Raw genomic sequence first — 5,229 nt, forward strand, 5'->3', positions numbered from 1 at the left:
CCCTATTGTCTCCCCCACCCCTTACTGTCTCTCCCACCCCCTACTGTCACTCCCAATTCCTGCTGTCACTCCCACCCACTACTGTCTCTCCCACCCCCGATTGTCACTCCCAATTCCTGTTGTCACTCCCACCCTATGCTGTCACTTACCCAGCTGCTCCTGATCAGTTTTCTCTGGGAGACTTGTCACTATCCCACCATTAACGGGTCCACTCTGGAAGACTGTGTCACTGGGTGCAGATACCAAACCAGGACAAGCTCCCGCACTCATGATGTTTGGTCTCATGAAGGGCCCTCCTTCCCAACTTCTGCCTCCGCCTCAGGTTAACCCACTGGTCATCTCTGTCTAACGGGATAACAGCTCACTAGCCTTGGCAGGAGTATAGTGAGTCGCTGGTCTTTGGTGATTACCGAATATCATGCTGCTCCTCAGCTCGGATGGAGGGAGAATATTAGTGTGACGGCTTTTTTTTTTACCGAAAGCAGTTGTGTAGGAAATAAACATTTTAGATTTTTTTTCATTGACCAATTGCAGGGCTTTTGTGGTACGGTGGTAGTATCTCTAACTCTAAACCAGGGGGTTCCAGTTCAAATCCGCACCTTCTCTAAAGCTGTGTGATGACATCGCTGAACAGGTTGACATAAAAACAGATTTATTGACCAATTATAGGGCGCTTGTGACACAATGTCAGTGGATGTATCTCTAAAGCAGAAAGCCCAGCTTCAAGTCCCCCTGCTCCAATGATGTGTAATAACATTCCTTGATCGGTTGATATAGAAAATACAGAACAGACCCGAGGACTTCTTGTGGTACAGTAGCAGCGTCCTGGCCTCTTGGCCAGGTCGCCCGGGTTTAAGTCCCACCTGCTCCAGAGATGCGTAATAATATCTCTGAACAGGTTAGTTCAAAAACTTTTATTTGTTAAACAATTGTCCGTGCGTATGGAAATCTTTCGAACCCATTCAGCTCTGAATTATAATCACTCGGCGCCAGTGGAGACAATTTGCAGAACCAGACAGGATCATAGCATTCTGATCAAACGTCAAGGATATGATACGTTGACTAATAGTGTTGCCTGACTTCCATCCCTGCTGTAGGGGAGCTCCCTGCTCCGTACACATTGTTCTATTCTTTGGGCACTTAATTCATTTTAGGCCCTTTGGCGACATGAAAACGGATAGCACACGATGGGCGACAGTTAGTCAACTCGAAGACAATTTTGTTTTGTTTAGAATTGTGAACAATGTTTCCAGGATGTCACTGAAATCTCTATTGAGTCCAGATTACTGTATTCAGAGAAACAGTAACATGTCAACCTAAAATGATGTATTTGAAAGCTTTTGACATTCCAGTTTCACTTGACACAACAAAACGGTTGAACTGTAACAACATTCAGATTCAAGAGAGCACCATCTCATTAAAATAAAACACTGCGTTAGTGTCAGGCATGGAACATGCAGCGATGTTCACGCGTTTTATGACACCTCCTCAAGCTGTCTAAATGAAAGACGCAAACAACCATGAATAGAAATCATTGGACTGCAAAGCAAGTGTGCTGAGCGGTCCTGATTCTGCTGCTAATCGATAGTTGAAAATGGCTATGAAATAATTGGGAGATTTCTGTGAAAAGAGTCCGTGAAAAAAAATCAATTGTTTGGTGATTGCTAAAAAGTGATGATTAAAATGTACACGTGCATTGATGAATCTTTTCACGTTGATCCATGTCCAATCGAGTTCATGATAACTTTCCAGTTAGGTAGTTAGCGGTAAAGAGTTACAATTGGTTCTTGTTGTTAAATGCTGATTCTGAGTTCGCTCGCGGACGAAAAATCTTCGAGACTTGAACAAATTGCGGGCGGAGGAGGGCGCAGGCTCCACATCAATGAGTACTGGCTGCTTATAATCACCGTCACAGGGAGAATTCAACCAGAGTGGAGCTCAACTCAGCGCTAACAAGTGTGCGGTTAAACCATCGTAGGGAAAAAAAAAGCCGCGGATCTAGTGAATGCTGGCTGCAGTACTATAGCAGTGTGACACACTATCTAGTTGTCTTGTTCTCTCAGTAATATCGTACTTTCCTTCATTTAGAAGATCAGCTACAAGCCCCTTCCTCCTACATTTCTACAAATCTTCCCTACGACAACAATCATTTGAAAGGAAATTTTCACTCCCAAGAGAAAACGTCTTTCAATTCTGTTATTTAGGTGCCCGTTCCCTCTGCCATTGGGAAGTCCCGTTCATTTTATTTAATCCAACCCTGCAATGCTTAAGAAATACTCTCGAATCCTTGGCACTGGCTTACAGATCGGAACTGCCTTTCACAATCCTCTCTTTTCTCAAATCTGTCAAAAGGATTTCATCACATCCGTTCGAGTGAGTCTGAGCCATGGTGCGAAGCGCATTGGAAAGACTGTAGCGAAAAGCGATTATCACTTTTAATATAAAAAAATTAATAGGAAGGGTTTGGAGGGGTATGGGCCGGGTGCTGGCAGGTGGGACTGGATTGGGTTGGGATATCTGGTCGGCATGGCCGGGTTGGACCGAAGGGTCTGTTTCCCTGCTGTACATCTCTATGACTCTATGAATCTAAATTGGGGACTGTGCGGAGATTTTCAATGTTACCCTCTTTGTTTTTCTGTGGACAGGCAGCAGCTTTGAATGCTGGGATCTGACTATCAGTGTGATGGCAACAAAGGGAATAAGGACTGTGAGTCAAATTTTATACCCAGGTTAGGTAAATTGCAACAGATTTACCCAGTACTGAATAGACACTCCTCTGCCCAGCGTCCCGGGAAGGCACACTGCTCAGCTCTGTACACCGAAGATTTCTATCAGATATATTCTAAATTCATTGTAAAGTGCAATTACAACAATAAATCAGTCTCGTGACGCGCAGTGAAAATGACAATTCATTACCTAGACTTAACCTTGTGGTCAAACTCCTGGAGAACCTAAGTGTATAAACGGTTAGAACTAAAGATACAGATAATACGGACGTTAGTTAATTACTGTAAATGTGTCAGAAAGATTTAACCTCTCCTCTGGGACAGAGGGAAATCTTCGCCTTGAAAGAAACCAGCGATGAAGAACATCTGGAGCGCTTTGATGTCCAAATGCACACTGTGCCGAAACTGCACAGGTCAGTCACACGTTTCTGTACACAGGCAGCCGAGTGAAAACGCTGGAAGCAAACAAAAAGATAAAGTGATGCTATTAAGCTTGCTGGTTATGGGATTTACTGTAACTGTTGCACTTTGATGTCGAGTTAATTCTGTGCGCAAGTCGCCAATGACCCAGGGAGACCCGCGTGGCCATATCGCCCCTCTCCAATTTAACCCGTTCATTTTGTTTGTCCTGTCAAAGCGTGCAAGCGTCAGACAGCTTGGCCTCTTGGTTTTTGTTTTAATTTGGTGGAAGAGGAGAGGTGGAAGCTCACGACTGGAAATTGGCGCGATATTGGGGACCTAGAGCATATTGAAGATGCCAGTGTGAGGCTGAAGCTGAAAGATGAAGGAGACAAACAGGCGAGCATTACAGACCATCACGTGGCCTTCCGTGGATGCACACATACAGTGTGAACTTGTTCATAATGAAAAACGATTGAGTAGCGACACTTAAAGATGAAAGAAAATGTATCCAGGCTTCCGATTGTAATGAGCAAGCGGAATGATAAAGTGAACTCCGCAAGCAGCCACTGATCCTATTGGGGGGAAACGGTAAGGGCAGTTCAATTCCCACCGTTTCCATACACCGTGGGTTGAGGTGCGCATTCCTACCCAGGCTGTTTGTGTTTTTATAGTGACATTATCTAGATTACTTACTGCGGGAGACAACCTGCAAAGACTGCTCACAGCAAACGCATTCCCAAACTCTGTCCCAGAAGTGCGGAAGCTGTAATCGACATCATTTCCAGTTGACTCCAAGGTGGAATTCAAGACGAGGTAACATTGGGATGGTTGGAAAAATCCGTTTCCTCGCCAACTTCTCCTTCTGCTTCCCTTGCGTCCACTTGACTCGGCTTTTGGTTGTTCGGTGGTTACCCTCTAAGCTGCGTGATGGACTGTGCGCTTGCAAAGCATTTCCACGGCGTTCTGACAGCCCCTGTACCAACCAGAGCTCCGGCAGGTGCACTACGCATTTAATGAGATTTATGTTGCTGCTGGAACCGCACTGAGAAAGAAATCGCGACTGTTTGAATTCACCCGGCAAGCTCTCGTCCGAGCAGACTTGACAATAATAAATATTATCTGATAATTTTAGAAAAAAGAACCCCCGAACCGTTCTCTACTGCATGTGGCAAACAATTACTGAGTCTTGCTCAGGCAATCCTAACTGTGACCGAGAGCTCAGGCATTGTGTGCATTTAGCACGGCTTTCCAAAGGGAAAAAAAAACTCTTAAGAGCAGTATTCACAGTTGTGCATTTAAATTGTATTGAACATAACCGTAGTGACGAATAATCTCACTTTGTGTATATTATTGGGACAACTCATGAATTTGAGATTATATTGTTAAGATTGATTGGGGTGTCGAAGAAGGATGAAGCAGTTCCCCTTCTGGATGACTGCAACAAAGATTTTTTTTTAATCAGGACATTATATCTTTCTCCAAATAAAACATGTTGCCCTGTGCCTATTTATCAGTGGATATCAATTACAAGACATTCTTGACTGAAAGAGCAATTTTATATTCTTCTCATTCCAAGAAATGTAATAAATACTTGATGTTAAGTAGATATACATATTGCAAACTTCAAAATGAATACAAAAGGAAGATGAAAGGAATATACAGTTTAATGCCGTTTGAGGTGAAAGATTTTAGCCTGCAACAATGATTGTTTCACTGGTGTCTTGAATCATCAGCAGTAGCAAATACTTCAGTTTTTCTTTGGGTTCTCAGTGTTCTAATATTTCTTTTTAATCAGTTCATTTTTGTTTCTTGAGAGACCAGGAGAACATTTTCTCCATTTGGTTCCAACCTCTCTCTCCTGTTCTGGAGTCTGTGGGATATGTGACTCCAATAAATGGAGAGTTTTCCATCTAACCCAAAGGGAAATGAGTGTGGTATTTGGAAGTCAATCCTTTAATGACAGGACATCACTACATGAGTTCCTGGGAATGGTGAGCTAGACCTAATCAATTTCTGCTACTTCATCAATGACCTTCCTTTCATCATATGGTCGGAGGTAGGGATGTTGATCAATTGCAATATGCTTGCCTTTATTGGTCAA

General features: G+C 43.4%; 1 protein-coding gene across 2 annotated transcripts in view; it reads right to left on the reverse strand.

Annotated features, from left to right (window-relative positions):
• The window catches only part of LOC122559633 (muscarinic acetylcholine receptor M2-like), an 81,416-nt gene extending 76,807 nt beyond the window's left edge, over positions 1–4,609 (reverse strand). The window contains exons 1-2 of one of the 2 annotated variants that reach the window (XM_043709436.1): positions 3,822–4,609; positions 3,035–3,181 (exon numbers count right to left, since the gene is read on the reverse strand). The gene's annotated coding sequence lies outside the window, so the exon portion shown is untranslated. Of the gene's footprint in view, positions 1–3,009 lie in introns of both variants that reach the window. The other variant, XM_043709434.1, reaches the window with a different exon arrangement.
• Between the last annotated feature and the right edge of the window lie 620 nt (positions 4,610–5,229).

This window comes from Chiloscyllium plagiosum, chromosome 19 (assembly GCF_004010195.1).
Source record: "Chiloscyllium plagiosum isolate BGI_BamShark_2017 chromosome 19, ASM401019v2, whole genome shotgun sequence".
NCBI lineage: Eukaryota > Metazoa > Chordata > Chondrichthyes > Orectolobiformes > Hemiscylliidae > Chiloscyllium > Chiloscyllium plagiosum.